This window comes from Schistocerca piceifrons, chromosome 11 (genome assembly GCF_021461385.2).
Source record: "Schistocerca piceifrons isolate TAMUIC-IGC-003096 chromosome 11, iqSchPice1.1, whole genome shotgun sequence".
Classification (NCBI taxonomy): Eukaryota; Metazoa; Arthropoda; class Insecta; order Orthoptera; family Acrididae; genus Schistocerca; species Schistocerca piceifrons.
The window spans coordinates 201,946-227,763 of NC_060148.1; the positions used below are offsets into that span (position 1 = coordinate 201,946).

Here is a 25,818-nt window from a genome sequence, read left to right on the forward strand (position 1 = left end):
AGTTAGCGTAAGGAGGGCTATGCGTGAAGCGTTCAGTGAATTCGAAAATAAAATTCTATATACCGACTTGACAGAATATACTAGCAAGTTCTGGTCTTACGTTAAATCAGTAAGTGGCTCGAAACAGCATATCTAGACACTCTGGGATGATGATGGCATTGAAACAGAGGATGACACGCGTAAAGCTGAAATACTAAACACTTTTTTCCAAAGCTGTTTCACAGAGGAAGACCGCACTGCAGTTCCTTCTCTAAATCCTCGCACGAACAAAAAAGTGGCTGACATCGAAATAAGTGTCCGAGGAATTGACAAGCAACTGGAATCACTCAACAGAAGAAAGTCCTCTGGACCTGACGGGATACCAATTCGATTCTACACGGAGTACGCGAAAGAACTTGCCCCCCTTCTAACAGCCGTGTACCGCAAGTCTCTAGGGGAACAGAAGGTTCCAAATGATTGGAAAAGAGCACAGGTAGCTCCAATTTTCAAGAAGGGTCGTCTAGCAGATGCGCAAAACTATAGGCCTATATCGCTGACATCGATCTGTTGTAGAATTTTAGAACATGTTTCTTTGCTCGCGTACCATGTCGTTTCTGGAAACGCAGAATCTCTTCAACATGGATTCCGGAAACAGCTATCGTGTGAGACCCAACTCGCTTTATTTGTTCATGAGACCCAGAAAATATTACATACAGGAGCCCAGGTAGATGCCATTTTCCTTGACTTCCGGAAGGCGTTCGATACAGTTCCGCACTGTAGCCTGATAAGCAAAGTAAGAGCCTACGGAATATCAGACCAACTGTGTGGCTGGATTGAAGAGTTTTTAGCAAACAGAACACAGCATGTTGTTCTCAACGGATATACGTGTACAGACAAAGTAACGTCTGGCGTACCACAGGGGACTGTTATGGGACCATTGCTTTTCACAATATATGAGGCACTGAGAGCACAAGCGGACTAACCCACACTTTTTGTGAATTTGAGGTATTGACATGTTGTGATAACAGTATACGAGTATTATGCAATGCATGTTGATCTGTTTGTTTATCTGAAGGTTTGTATAATGTAGCAACGTAAACATTGCTGTTGCACTCAACCGCCGATAGATACCGTTGAGAGCAGGAGTGGACTATGCGTCATAGTCCATTTGTGCTCTATGCTCTCCGTCCACTGCCATTGCGCGTGACGCCGGCGAACGAAAGACTTGTGTATTTAGTGTGGAACAACGTATTGGACCAGTGACCACGTGGACGTGTATTTCAGTTGATCAGCATGGCAGCCCCTGCGAAAAGCGTGGAGGAGCAATTGGAAGGTTAGTTTGTATTGTGTTCCATTCCTTTTTTGCGGATAACATTGTCGATTGTACACTAACGCGTTCATATGCAAACACGTCTAGATGTACCGTATCTCGAATGGTGACTTTGTTCAGAAAATGCAGGTTGTTTTCCATACGAAAACAGAATGACATACAAACAATACTTTATGTATTGCTATTTTGTGTAATCAAGTAACGATCACTTGTAATGTTATGTGTACAACAATGTTTTACCGCCCGCCGAGTTGTGTTGAGCAATTGCTTCGCCTGTGGATACCAATGCACACGTTGACCATTACTGTAGTGTAGTTAATATTACATTGAGGGATGGATATTGTTATTACAGAGATGTTTGCGTCCGATGGGGAAGTGCCGGGAGACGCGAGAGCGAGCACGGCTGCAGCAACAACTGTTCCAGAGGACGTGCCAGAGACGAACGACGATGCCGTGGTACGGAGCCGAGGAAAGAAGCGCCTTAGAAACGAAGATAAATGGCTTCGTAACGTTAGGAAAGAACGGAGAGCTCTAGGTCAAGAGTATGTAAACCGTAAGGGTAACCTTGTACCTCGAAAGGAATTGCGGAAAATCAGCGAGTGTACGTGCCGGTATGAGTGCCACAAACACATCAACGAAGAACAGCAGGAACAAGTGTTCAATGAGTTTTATAATTTAGGCAGCCACGATCTGCAGTCGGCTTTCCTGTTTACCATGATTAAAGTCGTTGATAAAGCACGGTCTTACGTAGGTCAGCAACATTCACGAGATTGTATTACTTGCTCAATTCAAATGGGTCTGAAACGAGGGTGTGCAAAAGATTCTTTCAGAATACTTTAGCCGTATCTGCTGGAAGAATCGATAGGGTACTCAAGAATAAAGGGGAAAAAGCCACCCCTCCTCGTGATGGTAGAGGTAAAGGTGAACCTGGTAATAAAACACCTCGCCACAAAGTTGATGTAGTAAAACGTTTCATAGAAAAATTCCCGGCGTATGAAAGCCATTATGCGTATCATAAAAATAACGGTAGAAAGTATTTAGGACCAGATTTAAATTTATCAGTCATGTATTCACTGTACTGTGCAGAGGAGCAAATGCCCGTTTCTCATTTTATTTTCCGCAAAATTTTTTACGAAAACTTCAATTTGTCATTTCATCCACCAGTGTCCGACTCTTGTCGAACATGTGATGCTTTGCAGGTAAAAATAACAGCTGCCGATAATGATAAGGAGAGGACGGAGTTAATTGCAGAACGTGAATTCCATCAGCAAAAAGCTGAGTATGCACGGGCAGGTTTACATAGTGATACAGTGCTTAGCAAATCAGATGGTAACGTTACAGTGATAACATTTGATTTGATGAAAACTTTGCCTACACCGATCATCTCAACTGGAGTTTGCTATTACAAACGTCAGTTGTGGACATATTGCTTTGGCATCCACAATATGCACAATGATGATGTATATATGTTTCTGTGGCATGAATCCATTGCGTCGAGAGGGCCACAAGAAATTGGTTCTTGTTTGCTGTACTTCATACGCAATTTTGTCAGGACTGAAAAACTAATTATGTACTCTGATCAGTGCGGAGGCCAGAATAGAAACATAAAGGTTGCTGTACTGTGCCAATACATTGTCAACAGCTCAGAGTTCTCTGTGAAGGAAATAGACCATAAATTTTTAGTTAGCGGACACCCGTACCTGCCCTGTGATCAGGATTTTGGCTTAGTTCAGAAACGAAAAAAGTATTTTCCTAATATTTACCGTCCTAAACACTGGAATGATGTGGTAGTGAGTGCCAGAAAAAGGAATCCATTCAAGGTAATTAATATGAATGCGGAATGTTTCTTTTCAACAAAACAACTCGAAAGAAACATCACGAATCGAAAAATGTCTTCTGGCAATTGTAAAGTACAATGGTTGAACATACAGTGGCTGCGGTATGAAGCAACCAACAGATTCAAAATATTGTATAAATACTCGAACCAAAACCAAGAGCCATTTCAGGAAATTGATGTGGCCAAACGAACATCCACATGCATCAGCAATCTCGAACTGCTTTATCCTAATGGAAATGTAATTACAGAGGCAAAAAAGAAGGATCTGCTAAGTTTGCTTCCGTATGTACCTCCACTTCATCATGATTTCTACAAAACTTTACAAACGTCATCAAATGCTGTAGAAACATTGCCTGTGGATGATTTTGAAATGTAACACAATGCGTAACATTACAGAACCCAATGTAAAATGGTACATGTAATGTGTACAATGTATACTAGTAATGAATACTATTGTCACATGCATCAGCGTACTAACGGACCTGTCATTGAGAATGTTCAACTACTTGGAGCGAAAATGGACTAAGCCACAACAAAACTGCTAATATTGTACTATATAGTACTTTTGTAATTTATCTATGTCAAAATATTGTTCAATAAAACCACAGTTACATCATATGCATGTTACAAGGCTGCAATGTATCACAAACATACATTATTTGTGGGCCCGTATTATGAGACCTGTTTCCTCCATATTGACTTCTCCGGGGTTAGTCCGCTTGTGCTCTCAGTGCCTCATATATAAACGACCTAGTAGATAGTGTCAGAAGTTCCATGCGGCTTTTCGCGGATGATGCTGTAGTATACAGAGAAGTTGCAGCATTAGAAAATTGTAGCGAAATGCAGGAAGATCTGCAGCGGATAGGCAGTTGGTGCAGGGAGTGGCAACTGACCCTTAACATAGACAAATGTAATGTATATCGAATACATAGAAAGAAGAATCCTTTGTTGTATGATTACATGATAGCGGAACAAACACTGGTAGCAGTTACTTCTGTAAAATATCTTGGAGTATGCGTGCGGAACGATTTGAAGTGGGATGATCATATAAAATTAATTGTTGGTAAGGCGGGTACCAGGTTGAGATTCATTGGGAGAGTCCTTAGAAAATGTAGTCCATCAACAAAGGAGGTGGCTTACAAAACACTCGTTCGACCTATACTTGAGTATTGCTCGTCAGTGTGGGATCCGTACCAGGTCGGGTTGACAGAGGAGATAGGGAAGATCCAAAGAAGAGCGGCGCGTTTCGTCACAGGGTTATTTGGTAAGCGTGATAGGGTTACGGAGGTGTTTAGCAAACTCAAGTGGCAGACTCTGCAAGAGAGGCGCTCTGCATCGCGGTGTAGCTTGCTGTCCAGGTTTCGAAAGGGTGCGTTTCCGGATGAGCTATCGAATATATATTGCTTCGCCCTACTTATATCTCCCGAGGAGATCACGAATGTAGTTGTCGTTATGCAGCTAGAAGATCCATGTGAAGATTATGTCGTGTTTCTCATTACTCGATTCATATTCACACATTTCCCGAATCACCGTTCCCATTACGTGACACTCCTAGATGATTGCAGCAGATTAATTTCCTCAGTTTCTACACATTTCCGCAACCGTTACTTGCACAGGTCCGTCACCGGTGACGGCGATCTGCTTACCGACTCACCCGTAGTCTAGTGGGTGTGAACTGTCACCTGAGAGAAAGACACACCAGTCGAAAGAGAACCGAGGCGCAGTGCTCCTACAATCCATCCCAGCAGTGATAGACGCTAAGGTGCATGCTGACAGTATCGAAACCCAAACTGTCCGAACTCGCAAGTGATGTGCCGTTTCTGCTCTGTTATCCCACACCTCCCAGTTATTTGTCAGCCTCAATCGGGAACAACATTCATGCAATGCAGTAAGGAGTTCTTTGACAGGGTACCTGTGTGGGTGACTGTCTGGAGGTGACAATATGTGTCTCGTGAGCATCACACGACAACATCTGACACAGGGTAGCACAGATTTCCTGATGATTGGCACATATTACTATAGGACAAGTTTTTATTAGGCAAGTGAGAATATTACACTTCTCGGAAGTACGAATGCAGGAGGTTTCATATCCCATCAGGAGCTGAAAATTCACATTACTATCACAAAGGAGGCATTCAATAGAAAGAGGACATTATTATGTGGCTAACTGGATAAAAGTCTGAGGACAAGACTTGGCAAGTGTTTCCTCTGGAGTGTAGCACTCTAAAGAGCAGAAACATGAAGAGAATGAGAAAAGGCTAGAACCTCTCGAGATAGTAATGTGGAGGAGAATGGAGAGGATAAGCTAATGGAAAGACTAAATAACAAAACAGTGTTGGAAAGTGTTATCGAGAGGAGAAGATAGCTGCTGGTTATAAGACGAAGGAGGAACAACTGGATGGAACATTGGATGTGAAAGGAGTGCCTACCGGCAGACGCTTTGGAATGTCTCCTTCGTGGGAGTGGAAGAATGAGATGCAATATGGTATAGACAACGTAAAGGGAAGTGGAAATTTGTGGACCTGAAGTGGATGGCAGGAGACAGGAGAGCTTGGAGAGTTACCGTGTGAAAACCTGCCTTTGGGCAGATCACTGATAATGATAAGTTTCCTTTAATTTACGTCTATGGTCACAATCTTTTCTGGTTAACAGATTACCGGTTTCGGTCTTTAATGACCATCATCAGATCTGCAGCAAAAATGGGAAAAATATAAATACACTCGCAAACTGTATACAGCTTAAGAACAATACATAGAGCATATTGAAAAGTAGTACTGACAGAATTTACATTTGTGCACTTTAAATATGAAGAGGCATACCTGTCTCATTAAAACAAAGTCCTAATGCACTGCAGCCATATTGGCATTGTCAAATGTTAAATTCGGAATCACCACCAGCATCGTCAAATACATATAAATCACATCACACGCACGAGTCAAGTTGTCAGTAAAACTACTGTTTAAAACAAGCTGCCGTGCAGTAGCTACAAGATGTTTGTGTAGTAAGTTGACCAGATGTCGCTAATGTCAGTATACACTAGTTTTCAATAATTAATTGAAACAGCGAAAATAAAAGGGGGATACAATAGTTAAAGTCTGTAATAAGCTTGTGAAGTATAAAGGTGTTACAGTAATAAAAAGCCATAAAAAGAAGAACACAACAAAAGTAATATTGTCAAAAAGATGAAGAGTTAAAAAGCAGTGGTTGACATATGCTCTAGTGCCAATATTCTAGACAATGACATAAATATTAAACACCTTCATATTGCACCGGGTAATATTAAACAACATAAAACAAATCGCTTAAGGAGCCACAAATGAAAGGAAAGACTCTTGCGGCTACTGCACGGCAGCTAGTTTTAAACAGTAATTTTAGTGACAACATGACTCGTGCATGTGATGTGATGTGATTTATATGTATTTGACGATGCTGGTGCTGATTCCGCATTTAACAGTTGACAATGCCACTATGGGTGCAGTGCATTAGGACTTTGTTTTTATGAGACAGGTATCCCTCTTCGTGTTTAAAGTGCACAAACGTAAATTTTGTCAGTACTACTTTTCAATATGCTCTATGTATCGTTCTTAAGCTGTATGCAGTTTGCGAGTGTATTTATATTTTTCCCATTTTTGCTGCAGATCTGATGATGGTCATTAAACACCGAAACCGGTAATAACAGAAAAGATTGTGACCGTAGACGTAAATTAAAGGAAACTTATTACATATACGGGTCACTGTGTTTTTTCGCGACCATGTCGCAGCTTGTGAAACTGATAATGACGATTTCTTAGCTGATTTAAAAGCTAACCAGCACAGATCAGTTTAGAGACACTCGGTGTTTGGAAAACACACACACACAGCTAGCATTGCCGAAACAGATGAGTGTCTTTTCTTGTGCTTACCTGGATTCTGCTGGCAACTCGTGCTGCAGCCGACTCATTCTGACCACATCTGTGGCCTCGTCGAGCAAAGCGTCGCCCCAGCTCTACGTGGCCGTCACCTGGTGCTGTGGGCCTTTATGTGGGCTGGGCCAGCCTGCCAGAACACGGGTCTGCGCTCAGCTGGGACACCGGCTGCTGCTCAGCCTCGACACTCCACGCTTGCTGCCAGCCGAGGGACGGTGCTGGGCCCCTGGAGGGACTGCAGCGGGCCAGCCGCTGCCTCGGAACCGGACCCTCCGCATCGGCAGTCCTGACCTGGCCACCACTGGACTCCAGGGCGTGGTGCTGGAACCCGGCACCCGACACGCGGCTCCTGCCGCCCCCGGCCACGCGCCGCCCACGCGCCGCCCACGCGTCGCCCACTACCAGCGTCACCGCGGCTCCGTCACGCAGGTCTAGGAGGGGCGGCGAGGTCGGCACGCCTCGTCACCTGCACTTCCTCCGTGGCTGCCGTCGTGGTCGATTCTGAAACGAGGCGTTACCTTTACGTAGCACCCACTGCAGTTATGCGAGGTTCAGGCAGACCTTCGTCAAACAGCATTTCATAAAATTTGGCCGTCACAATTGAATTACAACGCCAAGGTATCGATGCTATATATCCAACTGAGGCCACAATTGTAGACCTTCAACGCAGTTCTCCAAGTTGCCCATTTTGTTGCAGTGCATTCGTCGTGCACATCGTCGAAACGGGTGGAGACTTTATTTCTCTAATTTCTAAATAGACTGTATTCACTTGATCGTGAAGACCTTTAGGATAGAGATCCTGCACATCTAAGACGTGTATATTTTACACAGAGTACGCGAAGGAACTTGCCCCCCTTCGGTGTACCGTAGGTCTCTAGAAGAGCGTAGCGTTCCAAAGGATTGGAAAAGGGCACAGGTTATCCCCGTTTTCAGGAAGGGTCTTCGAACAGATGTGCAGAACTATAGACCTATATCTCTAACGTCGATCAGTTGTAGAATTTTGGAACACGTATTATGTTAGAATATAATGACTTTTCTGGAGACTAGAAATCTTCTCTGTAGGAATCACCATGGGTTTCGAAAAAGACGGTCGAGTGAAACCCAGCTCGCGCTATTCGTCCACGAGACTCAGAGGGACATAGACACGGGTTCCCAGGTAGATGCCGTGTTTCTCGACTTCCGCAAGGCGTTCGATACAGTTCCCCACAGTCGTTTAATGGACAAAGTAACAGCATACGGACTGTCGGACCACTTGTGTGATTGGATTAAAGAGTTCCTAGATAACAGAACGCAGCATGTCATTCTCAATGGAGAGAAGTCTTCCGAAGTAAGAGTTATTTTAGGTCTGCCGCAGGGGAGTGTCGTAGGACCGTTGCTGTTCACAATATACATTAAATGACCTTGTGGATGACATCTAAAGTTCACTGAGGCTTTTTGCGGATGATGCTGTGGTATATCGACAGGTTGTAACAATGGAAAATTCTACTGAAATTCAGGAAGATCTGCAGCGAATTGACGCATGGTGCAGGGAATGGCAATTGAATCTCAACGTAGAAAAAGTGTAATGTGCTGCGAATACATAGAAAGAAAGATGCCTTATCATTTTGCTACAATATAGCAGGTCCGCAACTGGAAGCAGTTAATTGCATAAATTATCTGCGAGTACGCATTAGGAGTGATTTAAAATCGAATGATCATATGAAGCTGATCGTCGGTAATGCAGATGCCAGACTGAGATTCATTGGAAGAATCCTAAGGAAATGCAATCCGAAAACAAAGGAAGTAGGTTAGAGTACGCATGTTCTCCCACTGCCTGAATACTGCTCAGCAGTGTGGGATCCGTACCAGATAGGGTTGATAGAAGAGATGGGGAAGATCCAACGGAGAGCAGCGCGCTTCGTTACAGGATCATTTAGTAATCGCGAAAGCGTTACGGAGATGACAGATAAACTCCAGTGGAAGACTCTACAGGAGAGACGCTCAGTAGCTCCGTATGGGCTTTTGTTGAAGTTTCGGGAACATACCTTCACCGAGGAGTCGAGCAGTATATGGCTCCTTCCTACGTATATCTCGCGAAGAGACCGTGAGGATAAAATCAGAGAGATTAGAGCCCACACAGAGGCATAGCGACAATCCTTCTTTCCACGAAGAATACGAGACTGGAATAGAAGGGAGAACCGATAGAGGTACTCAAGGTACCCTCCGCCACACACCGTCAGGTGGCTTGCGGAGTATGGATGTAGATGTCGATGCAGATGTAGATATTTCTATTGTCAAACCACAATTTATGAAAGATGTTTATATTTTATTAATAGGGTTAAGTAGGAATAATTAATATTTGTCTTGTTGGAAATAATTGTGGTAGCAGGGAATGTCTGCACCAAAGTATTGTTGGCAAGAGATGCCCACATTGATATAATTTTAAGAAGGGCGGGAGAGACCGCGTATGGATACATTTCAAAAAGGAACGGTTCAAAATGGCTCTGAGCACCATGCGACTTAACTTCTCAGGTCATCAGTCACCTAGAACTTAGAAGTAAATAAACCTAACTGACCTAAGGACATCACACACATCCATGCCCGAGGCAGGATTCGAACCTGCGACCGTAGCGGTCGCTCGGCTCCAGACTGTAGCGCCTAGAATCGCACGGCCACTCCGGCCGGCGAAAAGAGCGGGAAAGACCGCGCATTGATACATTTTGTAACGGTAGCAGGGATTGTCTGCACCAGAAAGCATTGTTGGCGGATGAGATCGCACTTTGGCCTTCGTAGGAAGTCAGTGGTAAGCGAGAAGTGAAGCGAGTCGGTAGAATGTCTGAAGCGAGAGGTTGAGAGGAGCGGTGTGCCTGCCAGCCACCAGCTGTGATTTACAAGAGATTATAAACGGATGTACAGAGACATCAGCTAACTATTATCATAAGAGGAACTAATATTACTGATTTATTTTTTTGAGAAACCCACGACTACTGAAGGTATGTTTGCGCAATGCTAGTTGTAAGATTATTGTAAAAAGTAAGTCCCATTTGAACGTTTGTAAAATCATTTCATTCAGAACATAATTAATTTTTGCCAGCAATATTGTATTTCTGATTATAATCCATCCCAAGAAACCATCAACGTAAAACTTTGCGAAATTTTATTGTTGACAAGAAAAAGTTTAACTATGAATTACGTAACTTCAGTCAAATTAATTAAAGAATAACGTCAGCTTTGCTATTAAAGAATAACTTCAGCTTTGGTAATAAGTACAGCCACTTATTACGAAAGCCCACCAGCAGCTAATAGAGTATAGTAAAACAGAGTAAGTATATTCACGTCGCAGTTCGGTGTAGCAGTCGGATGGCGATCCAGTAACAGTAAAAAAGGTAAGGACCAGTTTTGGGTTATTGCAGGTAACGACTGAGGGCCACGACGACGGCACATTCTATGTTTTGTCGAAATAATCAGAAAATAACTTTTAATAAGCAGCAATTACATTTGTATGCGAAGATTGAGAAAGAGAATTAATTTCAAAGGGAAGATTTCATTTGTTATTATTAAGCACGAGGTAGAAATCCTAAGGGAAGGTTTTATAGATTATTGTAGACGGGAAGGTTACGTAACAAAAAAAAGAGATACAGAGGAGACGGGAAGGTTTCACACAATACTTAAAAAGGTCACAAATAACTATACATCATTTCACTGAACAACTTCCCCTCCTTACTTTTCCACATGCTGAGGCAAAGTACGATACTTTATGAATGTAAACTGTACTTGTTTGCTCTTAATAATTAGCTGTGCATGTTACAATGCAAAGGTTGCTTCACATAGTCAACTGACTTATGTCTGAACTGCCTCACTGTTGCATGTTATGTCAGGGGGGAACTGCCACTGACAGACTGTACCTCCTCATCGAGAGTCTTTACGAGTGCCAGTACATCCATGTCCTACCATATGTGGCACAAAATTTAGAGGAAGTAGTAGAGGAGACGACACCCATCTGACTAATGTATGTGCTGTCAATTACGAACTGTTGGAACTACACTCACATTATCACAGCATCAGCGATGATACTGATAACAGAATAATTTTAGATGACTTTATTTCTACATTACAAGATCGAATTCTGGCTCCTCATATTCGCTGTTCCACTTCATATAGCAAGGGTATGTCTTCAGTTGTTGACGTTCAGTACAGTCATTGTCGACGTATGCTCTTGGGTAAGTTACACTACTGGCCATTAAAATTGCTACACCACGAAGAAATGCAGATGATAGACGGGTGTTCATTGGACAAATATATTATACTGGAACTGACATGTGATTACACTTTCACGCAATTTGGGTGCATAGATCCTGAGAAATCAGTACCCAGAACAACCACCTCTGGCCGTAATAACGGTCTGGGTACGCCTGGGCATTGAGTCAAACAGAGCTCGGATGGCGCGTACAGGTACAGCTGCCCGTGCAGCTTCAACACGATACCACAGTTCATCGAGAGTAGTGACTGGCGTATTGTGACGAGCCAGTTGCTCGGCCGCCATTCTCCAGACCGTTTCAATTGGTGAGAGATCTGGAGAATGTGCTGGCCAGGGCAGCAGTCGAACATTTTCTTAATCCAGAAAGGCCCATACAGGACCTGCAGCATGCGGTCGTGCATTATCAAGCTGAAATGTGGGGTTTCGCAGGGATCGAATAAAGGGTAGAGCCACGGGTCGTAACACATCTGAAATGTAACGTCCGCTGTTCAAAGTGCCGTCAATGCGAACAAGAGGTGACCGAGACGTGTAACCAATGGCACCCCATACCATCACGCCGGGTGATACGCCAGTATGACGATGACGGATACACGCTTCCAATGTGCGTTCAGCACGATATCACGAAACACGGATGTGATCATAATGATGCAGTAAAGAAAACCGGCATTCATCTGAAAAAATGACGTTTTGCCATTCGTGCACCCTGGTTAGTCGTTGACTACACCATCGCAGGCGCTCCTGTCTGTGATGCAGCGTCAAGGGTAACCGCAGCCACGGTCTCAGAGCTGATAGTCCGTGCTGCTGCAAACGTCGTCCAACTGTTCGTGCAGATGGTTGTCGAGTTGCAAACGTCCCCATCTGTTGACTCGGGGATCGAGACGTTGCTGCACGATCCGTTACAGCCGTGCGGATAAGATGCCCGTCATCTCGACTGCTAGTGATACGAGGCCGTTGGGATCCAGCACGGCGATCCGTATTACCCTCCTGAACCCATCGATTCCATATTCTGCTAACAGTCATTGGATCTCGACCGATGCGAGCAGCAATGTCGCGATACGATAAACCGCAATCGCGATAGGCTACAATCCGACCTTTATCAAAGTCCGCAATGTGATGGTACGCATTTCTCTTCCTTACACGAGGCATCACAACAACGTTTCTCCAGGGAACGCAGGTCAACTGCTGTTTGTGTATGTAAATCGGTTGGAAACTTCCCTCATGTCAGCACGTTGTAGGTGTCGCCACCGGCGTCAACCTTGTGTGAATGCTCTGAAAAGTTAATCATTTGCATGTCACAGCGTCTTCTTCCTGTCGGTTAAATTTCGCGTCTGTAGCACGTCATCTTCGTGGTGTGGCAATTTTAATGGCCAGTAGTGTCGTAAGTAACTGATATTCCTACACTTCACAGGTATGACCCACTACCGATGGTTCTGGGCACATAGCAATTAGCGCGGCGAACTGGTGCATTTTCACCAACTCCAAACTTTTAATGATCATCTAAAAGTTACTCCTACACAGAAACAGCCGACTTATAGAGTCAAAAATATATTGATAGAATGACCTTTTAGTACTATTCAGTGCATTATGAATGTATCTGGTCAAGTCCGTGACATTAATTTCGTGTTTAATATTGGCATCTGTATTTATAACACTGAGTATTTACTTTAGTTCTTTGCTCTCAGATTTCTCAAATCTCTGTGGTTAGCAGTTCTATTATTGCAGTTTATCACATTTACCCAAAGTTCATTGCTAATATATATTTTCTCTAAAATTATTACAAATCCATCACTAATTTAGATGATTGCCACCACATTACCCAGCTCTCACCACCTACCACAAAAAGGCAAGATATTGTCACCACTCCAAAATGAGTCAACAGCAGTCCCTACATAAATAAAACGTCAGTACTTGAGATATGTGAGTGAACCACTTTATACTAACTTTGCCTCATCTCCATTAGCCTACTGTTTACATGCAGAGTACTAAAAATGACATGCACATAAATACTGGTATTTATTAGGCACTTATTACATCATGCTTTCGATATTCTCAGTTTGCTGTTATGTTATTTACAATAGAGTAAAAAAGCTGCAGTAACAAAGCTTTTTGTGTGCAGGATTAGGTCAGTCGCCATGTAAGCAAAGCCTTCTGAGACGGGGTGGGGATTTATATTTAACCACCATATTGCCTAACTCCAGTCATCCCAGTTCTCTCACTCCTTCCCTTGTAGTGTCCATTGCAAGCAAGCTAGGACGTGGCCGCAGTAAGCCTGCAGTTCTGAGGGGGATAAAGGGGTAGACGCGCTACCAAAACGCGTCACATTAGACTGGTATGACTTAACGTTAGTATTCTGTCACGTTTCACATGGCTACACTGCTCACACGTTGTGTCACAATGTCTTGAGGTCATTTCCACAGCCATTCACTAATATGTACCAAGCAAGGCTCATGGCAATGTGTTTGAGAATGTAATACTCATTATGCAGCTAGAAGATCCATGTGTGGATTATGTAACGTATCTGATGACTCATATTCACACATTTCACGAATCACCGTTTCCATTACCTGATGCACCCTGACGATTGCAGCTCATTAATTGCCTGAGATTTTACCACAGTTTCTACATATTTTCGCGACCTTCTTTTTTTTTTAATGTGTGTGAAATCTTATGGGACTTAACTGCTAAGGTCATCAGTCCCTAAGCTTACACAGTACTTAACCTAAATTATCCTAAGGACAAACACACACACCCATGCCCGAGGGAGGACTCGAACCTCCGCCGGGACCAGCCGCACAGAACACGACTGCAGCGCCTCAGACCGCACGGCTAATCCCGCGCGGCCATCATGTATGACAGCCAACTGCTTACCGACTCACCCGTAGTCTACCTGGTGTCAACAGTTAACTGAGAGAAAACCGCAACAAACAAACGAGAACCTCGTCGCACTGCTCTTGCAATCGATCTCAGCGATGGTGGACGCTTAGATGAATCCTTACAGGATCGAAAACAAAACAGTCCGAACTGGCAAGTGACGTGCCGTTTCTGCTCCGTTATCTCAGACATCTCACTGATTTGCGAGCCATTATCAGGAACGACATTCCTATAATGCAGGAACTTCTTTGAGTGGGTATCTGTGTGGGTGATTGTCTGAAAGTGACAATATGTGTCTCGTATCAGACTATAACATCTGACACAGGGTAGCACAATTTCCAAATGATGGGCACATATTATGATAAAATAAGATTTTAAGAGTCAAGTAATGGTATACATATCTTCTAAGTACGATTACTGAAGACTTGAGATGCCATCAGGAGGTAAAACTTGCATTGCTGTAGCCACATGGTAATGTCCTCTTTCTATTGAATGCCTCAGTCAATAGAAAGAGGACATTACCATGTGGCAAACTGGACAAAGGTTTGAGTAAAAGACTTGGTGTTTACTGTGGAGTGTAGCACTCTATGGATAGGAAATGTGGACAATGACAGCAGATAATGATGAAAGCCTAGAACATTTTGAGATGTGGATGTGGAGGAGAATTGAGAGAAGAAGTTGATGGAGAGACTAAGAAACGGGAGAGTGTTGGAAAGTGTTAGCGAGAGGAGAAGACTGCTCCTGGTTAAAAGATGAAGAAAGAGGAACTGGATGGGACGTCCAATGTGAAGGGAGTGCCTGCTAAAGGGCGCTTTGGAAGGTAGTCGTCCGTGGCAGGAGATTGGGTAGAAAGACGAGATACGAGATGGAAGAAAACATAAAGGGAAGTGGAAATTCATAGACCTGAAGTGGATGGTTGGAGACAGCAGGGCACGGATAGTTACCACACGAAACCCTGCTTTTGGGCAGAACAGCGATGGTAATGATTTTTAGTTAGTTTCAGTGGTGATGAATACAGCTCAGTTTAAATATCTGTACACAACGTGACACGAGAAAGAAGTGGAAGCGCTGTGGGCTACCCGCAAATGTCTTTTGCAGCCGTTCGTGAAGGCGTATCTCACAGCACACACGCAATACTGAAACTCGGCGGGAAGCACGTTACGTTAGGGACAGGCAGACACACAGCTTTGCCAAACACAGATGACTTTCTCGTCTTGTGCTTACCTGCATTCTGCTGGTGACTCGTGGAGCAGTCGACTCACTTTGACCACGTCTTTAGGCTCCCAGAGAAAAGCATCAGACCAGCTCTGCATGGCCATCACCTGGTCAGTCTGAGCCTTTACGTAGATGATGACGGCGGTCTGCTGAACTTTCTGCGTGGCTGCCATCGTGGTCTATTCTGAAACAGGTCGTGCAGGCAGCATTTCGTAATATTTGTCCATCACAGGTGAATTACAACACAAAGGTAGCCTTGCTGTGTCCAACGGATGCCACAGGTCACTAGCTGTAAACCTTCAGCACAGTTTCTGAAGCTGAACATATTGTTGCAGTGGCCCCATCGTGCACATGTCCTCGGAATGGGTGGAGACTTCATCCTTTACTTTCTTATTACACTGTAGTCTCCCAATCGTGGATTTTTTCAGGATGGAGTACCAGGACAATGCTTACAAAGCCATAAAGACCTGTCGTCTCATTTCACTGAAGAACTTACCCTCCTCAAACGATTTTTATTTCAGTCTTTGATAACAATACGAATTCTTTAGACGATGACCCGTTTCAGTCCGTAATGACCATCCTCAGATCTATAATATACAAATATATACATCTAGTGTGCAGTGTGTCTTTGAACATAATACAGCAATACGTATCACAATATACTATCATATAACCAGGGAGATGTACAGAAAATACGGCAAAACGTACCTTTTTTACACCACGTCCTAAAGTGATAACGCCATAATGGCATCGTCAAAACATATAAATATAATCAGCACAGCATCGTCACATAGATCTAAAATAAGGTGTAGGATAGGCCGCATCGTCCATACAGTCATGTTTGCAACTGGCTACTGAAGTACAGTAGCTACCAGAAATCTGTTTGCCTACATCGTCCCTAGATGCCGCTACTGTCGGCTTAGATTTACGCAAAAAACATAATCTGATAAAAACACATTGTGTAAAATACATGTAGCAAACTTTTAAAATTGGTAACTATCATAGAAACTAAATTGTGATACATTAAAAAACGAACACAGTTACCCATATAAAATTATTAAAAGGAAATATATGAAGAGGATACGTCCGACCCTTTTTATGGTGAATTTACGGTCAACAATTAATATACGTATTGCATTGCCTGTAGCAACCTATAAATTACCTATGAAAGATAAAATGTCTATATGGTAGGTAAAGAAAGACAGATCAGCGCCCTCTGTTGGCTCGGCTGTCAGGCTGTTATGAAGGCGCGCACCGATCGTAAAAACTCAACCACCAGAGGGCTTTACATACAACGTGATGTATCTCCCACAGGAAACTTTTAAACAACATATAAACAGCCAATAGATAAAATTATATAGTCGGGTTACACATTCAATGAATAGGTAGGACATAATCAATTGCAGGATTTTTGCGATTAATGTATGGAAGTAACGTGATGTATCTCCCACAGGAAACTTTTAAACAACATATTAACAGTGAATAGATAAAATTATATAGTCTGGTTATACATTCAATTAATAGGTGGGACATAATCAATTACAGGATTTTTGCGATTAATGTATGGATGTAAGGCAAATACCTACTGTTCTCTACATGAATCATCAAGTAAGGCTAGGTATAAATATGCGAGGCATGTGTCACAATTTAGTTTTTATGATAGTTTGCTACATGTATTTTACACAATGTGTTTTTATCAGGTTATGTTTTTTGCGTAAATCTAAGCCGACAGTAGCGACATCTAGAGACGATGTAGGCAGATTTCTGGTAGCTACTGTACTTCAGTAACCAGTTGCAATAATGACTGTGTGGACGATGCGGCATATTCTACACCTTATTTTAGATCTATGTGACGATGCTCTGCTGATTATATTTATATGTTTTGACGATGCCATTATGGCCTTATCACTTTAGAACATGGTGTAAAAAAAGGTACGTTTTACCGTCCTTTCTGTGCATCTCCCTGGTTATATAATAGTATATTGTGATACGTATTGCTGTATTATGTTCAAAGACACACTGCACACTAGACGTATATATTTGTATATTATAGATCTGAGGATGGTCATTACGGGCTGAAACCGGTCACCGACTACAGATTCATATTGTGATCAAAGACTGGAATAAAAAACATTTGACAGTACTGGATCTCTGTTTGTATACGCGACCGTGTCGCAGTTGGTGAAACTTACCCTCCTTACTTCTCCACGTATTGAGACAAAACTACGGCATTTTATGACTGGAAACTGTATTGCTTTGCTGTTGACAACTAGTTGTGCATACTAGAATGCAACAGCTGGCTCGCACAGCCAACTGACAGTCTGTTACTGGAGGCTGGATTGCGTCACCAGGACACGTGTTGCGTCATGCGAACTGCCACAGTCAGAGTGTAGCTCCTTATCGACGCTCTTGACGAATGCCGACACAAAAATGTCCTACAGCACACAGTACGAAATGTCGAGCAAGTCACATTAGCACACAGTCGGTGAGGATACCTGCAAGAGGACACTTGTAATGGACTTTATTTCTGTACCACATGGTCTAATACTGGCTCAACATATTCTCTGTTCCATTTCATGTAGCAACAGCATGTCTTCATTTCTTGACGTCCAGTACAGTCATTACCAACGTATGCTCTCGGGTAAGCTACTAAGTGAGTTCTGCATTTCACAGGTATGACCCGCTATTGATGGTTCTGGGCACATCGCAATGAGTGCTGCGAACTGATTGATGCATACTATCCAACTCCAAACTCTTAACGGCCATCTATAAGTAACTCCTAAACAAAAACAGACGACTGTGTAGAGCCAAAAATATTTTATTAGAATCATCTCTCACTACTATTAAGTGCATCTGTATACAGGGTGTTACAAAAAGGTACGGCCAAACTTTCAGGAAACATTCCTCACACACAAAGAAAGAAAATATGTTATGTGGACATGTGTCCGGAAACGCTTACTTTCCATGTTAGAGCTCATTTCATTACTTCTCTTCAAATCACATTAATCGTGGAATGGAAACACACAGCAACAGAACGTACCAGCGTGACTTCACTTTGTTACAGGAAATGTTCAAAATGTCCTCAGTTAGCGAGGATACACGCATCCACCCTCCGTCGCACGGAATCCCTGATGCGCTGATGCAGCCCTGGAGAATGGCGTATTGTATCACGGCCGTCCACAATACGAGCACGAAGAGTCTCTACATTTGGTACCGGGGTTGCGTAGACGAGAGCTTTCAAATGCCCCCGTAAATGAAAGTCAAGAGGGTTGAAGTCAGGAGAGCGTGGAGGCCACGGAATTGGTCCGCCTCTACCAATCCGTCGGTCACCGAATCTGTTGTCGAGAAGCGTACGAACAGTTCGACTGAAATGTGCAGGAGCTCCATCGTGCATGAACCACATGTTGTGTCGTACTTGTAAAGGCACATGTTCTAGCAGCACAAGTAGAGTATCCCGTATGAAAACGTGCTCCATTGAGTGTAGGTGGAAGAACGTGGGGCCCAATCGAGATATCACCAACAATGCCTGCCCAAACGTTCACAGAAAATCTGTGTCGATGACGTGATTGCACAATTGCGTGTGGATTCTCGTCAGCCCACACATGTTGATTGTGAAAATTTACAATTTGATCACGTTGGAATGAAGCCTCATCCGTAAAGAGAACATTTGCACTGAAATGAGGATTGACACATTGTCGGATGAACCGTTCGCAGAAGTGTACCCGTGGAGGCCAATCAGCTGCCGATAGTGCCTGCACACGCTGTACACGGTACGGAAACAACTGGTTCTCCCGTAGCACTCTCCATACAGTGACGTGGTCAACGTTACCTTGTACAGCAGCAACTTCTCTGACGCTGACATTAGGGTTATCGTCAACTGCACGAAGAATTGCCTCGTCCGTTGCAGGTGTCCTCGTCGTTCTAGGTCTTCCCCAGTCACAGGCTGGAATGTTCCGTGCTCCCTAAGACGCCGATCAATTGCTTCGAACGTCTTCCTGCCGGGACACCTTCGTTCTGGAAATCTGTCTCGATACAAACGTACCGCGCCACGGCTATTGCCCCGTGCTAATCCGTACATCAAATGGGCATCTGCCAACTCCGTATTTGTAAACATTGCACTGACTGCAAAACCACGTTAGTGACTGCAAAACCACGTTAGTGATGAACACTAACCTGTTGATTCTTCGTACTGATGTGCTTGATGCTAGTACTGTAGAGCAATGAGTTGCATGTCAACACAAGCACCCAAGTCAACATTACCTTCCTTCAATTGGACCAACTAGCGGTGAATCGAGGAAGTACAGTACATACTGACGAAACTAAAATGAGCTCTAACATGGAAATTAAGCGTTTCCTGACACATGTCCACATAACATCTTTTCTTTATTTGTGTGTGAGGAATGTTTCCTGAAAGTTTGGCCGTACCCTTTTGTAACAACCTGTATATAACACGAGAGTACCTACTTTAGTTCTTTGGTATCAGAGTGGTCAAACCTCTCTGGTTAGAACTTCTACTATTGCAGTGCGCCACATTCGTTCAAAGTTAATTGTTAAAAGAGGACTTCACTGATATACAGATCTTATGTTAAATGTGACTGTGAGGAAGAAAACAACCTCAGCACGGTGTAGCCTATGCATTTTTCTTTAAAGTTAGGTATACACAAAAGTACAGTACATATGGGGAAACACTGTCTAATGGTTTAAACGCCTTATCATCTCTAGTGGGACTTTGAATCTCGCCGCGCTACACTCGTTCCCTCAGATATAAATTATACCGTCGCAGCGTTATGAGCGCTCTATACTCTGTAGGAATCAGCATGGGTTCCGAAAAGACGATCGTGTGAAACCCAGCTCGCGCTATTCGTCCACGAGACTCAGAGGCACATAGACACGGGTTCCCAGGTAGATGCCGTGTTTCTTGACATCCGCAAGGCGTTCCATACAGTTCCCCACAGTCGTTTAATGAACAAAGTAAGAGCATATGGGCTATCAGACCAATTGTGTGATTGGATTGAAGAGTTCTTAGATAACAGAACGCAGCATGTCATTCTCAATGGAGAGAAGTCTTCCGAAGTAAGAGTGATTTCAGGTGTGCCGCAGGGGAGTGTCGTAGGACCGTTGCTATTCACAATATACATAAATCACCTTGTGGATGATATCGGAAGTTCACTGAGGCTTTTTGCGGATGATGCTGTGGTATATCGAGAGGTTGTAACAATGGAAAATTGTACTGAAATGCGGGAGGATCTGCAGCGAATTGACGCATGGTGCACGGAATGGCAATTGAATCTCAATGTAGACAAGTGTAATGTGCTGCGAATACGTAGAAAGAAAGATCTTTATTATTTAGCTACAATATAGCAGGTCAGCAACTGAGAGCAGTTAATTCCATAAATTATCTGGGAGTATGCATTAGGAGTGATTTAAAATGGAATGATCATATAAAGTTGATCGTCGGTATAGCAGATGCCAGACTGAGATTCACTGAAGAATCCTAAGGAAATGCAATCCGAAAACAGAGGAAGTGGGTTACAGTACGCTTGTTCGCCCACTGCTCGAATACTGCTCACCAGTGTGGGATCCGTTCCAGATAGGGTTGATGGAAGAGAGAGAGAAGATCCAACGGAGAGCAGCGCGCTTCGTTACAGGATCATTTAGTAATCGCGAAAGCGTTACGGCGATGACAGATAAACTCCAGTGGAAGACTCTGCAGGAGAGACGCTCAGTAGCTCGGTACGGGCTTTTGTCGAAGTTTCGAGAGCATACCTTCACCGAGGAGTCAAGCAGTATATTGCTCCCTCCTACGTATATCTCGCGAAGAGACCGTGAGGATAAAATGAGAGAGATTATAACCCACACAGAGGCATACCGACAATCGTTCTTTCCACGAACGAGCTTGGAATAGAAGGGAGAACTGATAGAGGTACTCAAGGTACCCTCCGCCACACACCGTCAGGTGGCTTGGGAAGTATGGATGTAGATGGAGATGCAGATGCGCAGCAGACGGACTTTGGCGAGTGTGTTGGCGAACTTAGGAGCAAGCGCTAGCAGGAGAAGGCTGCAGCTAACGGGCATTCCGTACGTGTATCAGCGACAGGGAAAACACTGTTGTACCCGAATACCTCGTGTGGCGACAACAGTTATGTTTTACGCCCTAATGTTATCTCGCATTAAACCTAGCAGACACCTAGACATTTTTCACAAAGCGTTTTCCACGAGGGTAGAGGGGGCAGGGGCGCTTACTCACATTAAAAAAGGTGAAATTCGTTAACTGTCGTTAACTAACATTGAAAACATAATTTTGAAAGAGAAACTGATGCGTAAGTGACTTGTAAATATTGAACATGACATTCACAGTAGCAACTGATGTCTACTACAGTCAGTTTTTTGGATTAAGTTTTACTGATAAATTCAAAACAGTTCAGGAATCTGGTAGACGAATTCATTAAAAACAATGTATAATTTCTTCAAAATCTTAAAATATAAAGTGAATTTTCAAAGGGATGTGTAAAGAACTCTGTCCCCCCCCCCCCCCCCCCCCCGCCCTCCCATCGCCATTTGTAGTTTGAGGGTTAATGCAGACACCGCTTTTACAGGATAAAAAGCGTTCGAAATGTACTATTGTGACCGAAATTGTATACTACCATCTGCAATAACCTAATTCAATCTGTTTGGTCTTCTCCAACTCGTATCTTCTATCCATGTAATAAAATTGTAACTGGCCGATGACTGTAAATACGAGATAAATAAGAAAAGTTAGTGCGAGCGGTCGTCATAACAGCAGTAGAAGCCAAAAGAATTTTTTTTACGATATTTGTGTGTCTGTTATAGCGGTACTTTGCGAACAGGCGTGTCAATTAGCATCACTTTAATTAAAATGGGGGATAAATAGACTGTATTTTGGAAGAATTAAAAATGGGAAAGTAATACGAAACTTTAATAACTGCACAGTATTACTAAGAAGCAATATAATGGAAAGTAATAAAAAGCAAAGTAGCAAAGACCAAGCGGGACTGAAAGATATAGGGGCGCGTTTGTTTTTTAATACATATAAAAGAACATGTAACACATTATTGAGCTCTCTGCCTTCAATTATCGCGATCTGGCTAGTCGATGAAAAAGCGGTACGCGACTGCGAAATTCGTTAAGGAGATTATTTAAAGGCACTTAATGCACGTTTGAAATACATTACGTGTGACGAAGTGATCAGAGACGTTTATTGTCGGGTGGAGTGAAAATGAATCCAACAACATAATTCGAACTTTGTGTTAGCTGGGAAAAATACTCTTGGGAAACTATTATGGTTGTGGAACCCACGAAAGTTGTGCGCAACGGAAAGCTACAGTTTACGTAGTTCTGCATTTTATAAAATGGTGGACCGCGTGTGCGCGGAACATCAATAGAATCTTATCCTTTGACGGTTGCGCGGGTAACTGATACAATCAACGTTCGCTCATTAACTACCAGATATTAATTAACGGGGACCCAAAATACTAAAAAAGAACCAATCCTGATTCATATTTCATATTTAATTAGTGAAAAGAGACGTGTTAATAAACAAACTACATTTCAATTTTATCCACGATTTTGGCCTCGTTAGGTAGTCTTGACTGCATGATAAACAATATCTGTGGAAGTTGTATGCAACGTATCGTCATAATATTTAGCCAACCAATATTGTGGGACATCAAAAATGTAAATGCATGAAATCGTTCTTACAGCGGATGTATAATGAGTGAGTGTGACGAACTATATTGAGAAACTGAACATCCATTACGTACTTGCATGTTTATCTGCGAAAACGCTCCTTGTCGGTACATCAGCATAGAGTCCGAATAGAATCGCTGGAACATTGCAAACCATTCAGATTAATCGAACATCTAAATACGCATAATGCTGGTACCACCAGGATGTGTTCTTTCTCCTCACCCCCGTGGCAGTAATTGAATTAAGAGTCAGCCGGGAAATACATTTAAATCGATTGACGACCATTGAGCTAGCGTCACGAATTTTCAAACGTCCACTGCCACGTATGAAGGCGAGTGACACCACGAATGTTAACGTCGATCGTGGGGTGTCGTCGTGATCGTACTGAATGACACTGAGCGGTTACACGTTGTCTCCCTGTCCGTACGTTTTGTACGCGCATCACGCAAAAGCTACGGCACGAAATAGGATGCGACTTTCAAAGTTTTAGCGTTAGGGGTCTAACTTAAAATCTGGTACATCTTTCATCTTTATACGTCGTCTACAAGCCGAGTTATCTGTACATACAGAGTGGGCCGGCTACTGTGGCCGAGCGGTTCTAAGCTGTTTAGTCTGGAACCGCAGGTTCGAATGGATGCGTATGGTGTCCTTAGTTAGGTTTAAGTAGTTGTAAGTTCTAGGGGACTAATGATCTCAGATGTTAAGTCCCATAGTGCTCAGAGCCATTTGAACCATTTTTATACATGCAGACTGTTTTCTTTAACTAGGTCAGTAGGGGGAAATTGGAAATACAGGGAAACCTTCTTAGGAATCTTTAGGTGCTTTTTTGTGAAAATTTTGGCATAACGAAGTTTTTGGTCAAGCGTGAGTTGTCCGTGAAAAGTAATAAAATTCGCATTTTTATTTTTTTATGTGAATCGATGCAGTTTCGTGTAAGAGTCACTTCATTATATTGGAAGAAAAGAAAGTTCTAGATAACTGAACTAAATAAGTCAGCATAAAATGACAGAATTCGTAAAGAGCAGTATTTTCGGAATTTTAACATAATAATAAAATTGACATTTTAATCACGTTATCCATACTCATTCTTGTATTTATCTTCGAATCGGTGTAACATGCTGTTGTGTGTATGCTGTTGATATGTTTGTCGATTTGTCGATACTGTCATCGTTGGTGAGTGTCGAGTTCACGCTGAGAATCACTTCCGTACACTTCTTCAGACGTTTTCGTTGTGTCTTATCGATGTAAGGGAAGTGATACGGTTCCCGTTCGTTTAACTTCTCCCAGTCTCCAATTCATTATTCCAATTGATGAAACTATTATAGTTGACAAGTTTGTCGATTACTCTCAATGCCTTGCCCACGACTTGTGCTGCGAGGATTTCGAAACTGCACGAATTTTGAAAAATATTCGGAAGCTTAGTATCTGTGAGAAAAACGGATATAAAAAGAATATCACGGTGAAGTTGTCAGAAGGGCGCAATGGTAAAGAACTGATGAGTTTCGAAGCACATATTTTTTTTAAGTTTCGTAATTTCCTTACACGCAACACTAGGCTGTTCCCCCTGTTCAGGTCTAACGGTATTTCATACTTCAAATGTCTGTATCTGTGCTTACAAACGCATCAATTCTTCGCCATTGCGCCCTTTTTGACAGCTTCACCTTCAATTTTTTTTACATACGTTTTTTCGTCAGTAGATTTCGAAATTCGTGTCGGTTCGAGATGCACGCGGACGAACGCGCGGGAAGAAGCTAGTGTTGTACAAAAGAGCAAAACCTGAACGTGGAATACCACGAGATTAGTATTGTGATGCAGCATTTTGCAAAAACAGATAAATCTCAACTGCTCAGCCAACCTTAAGCCGTCTGCACACGGACCGTGCATCCGAGCGTTCAGCGTGCCGAATTTCTGACGTCATGGCGTGGAACAGCACGTTCTGGAGTCTTTGCGAACGTGCAGAGCAATATCTGGCATGTTGATGGTGTTAGGACAGCAACCAGCCACAAATTTACTTTCAGTTTCTTTATTCAAAGGGTACCGTTACCGGTTTCGAATCGTTGTGATTCATCCTCAGACGGTTTACACGCTTTATTTATACATGTTGTGTGTTTTTTACAGATTAATTTTCCTAAAATATAAATAATACGTAATTACAAACACTCCACACACAGATGGTTGCGTTACAGATTTTCGTTGCATGTGACTTACGCGAAACGTCGGTTTGGAGTGTTTGTTTTCATAACATTCGTCCAACATGTAAACGCATTCCCACTGCATTCTTGTTGTTGCACACTTTCGATTCGTGTCACTGTGTTTGTGTTTAGTGAGAGCAATTTACGTGTGCAACAACAAGAATGCAGTGGGAATGCATTTACATCTGTTGGACGAATGTTATGAAAACAAACACTCCAAACCGACGTTTCACGTAAGTCACATGCATCGAAAATCTGTAGCGCAACCATCTGTGTGTGGAGTGTTTGTAATTACGTATTATTTATATTTTAGGAAAATTAATCTGTAAAAAACACACAACATGTATAAATAAAGCGTGTAAACCGTCTGAGGATGAATCACAACGATTCGAAAGCGGTAACGCTACCCTTTGAATAAAGGAACTGAAAGTAAATTTGTGACTGGTTGCTGTCCTAACACCATCAACATTGGTTTTCAAACAACAGCCACGGTCTCCATCATGTCATCATATGACAAAATTACAATATCTGGCATGTCAGATATT

At 42.8% G+C, this 25,818-nt stretch overlaps 1 long non-coding RNA gene across 2 annotated transcripts in view; it reads right to left on the bottom strand.

The window, feature by feature from the left end:
• Positions 1–25,818, bottom strand: part of LOC124720502 — a 45,390-nt gene that overhangs the window by 14,922 nt on the left and 4,650 nt on the right. For both annotated transcript variants that reach the window (XR_007006179.1, XR_007006180.1), the window contains exons 2-3: positions 15,384–15,558; positions 7,049–7,552 (exon numbers count right to left, since the gene is read on the bottom strand). This is a non-coding gene — a long non-coding RNA (uncharacterized LOC124720502). The remainder of the gene's footprint in view (positions 1–7,048; positions 7,553–15,383; positions 15,559–25,818) is intronic.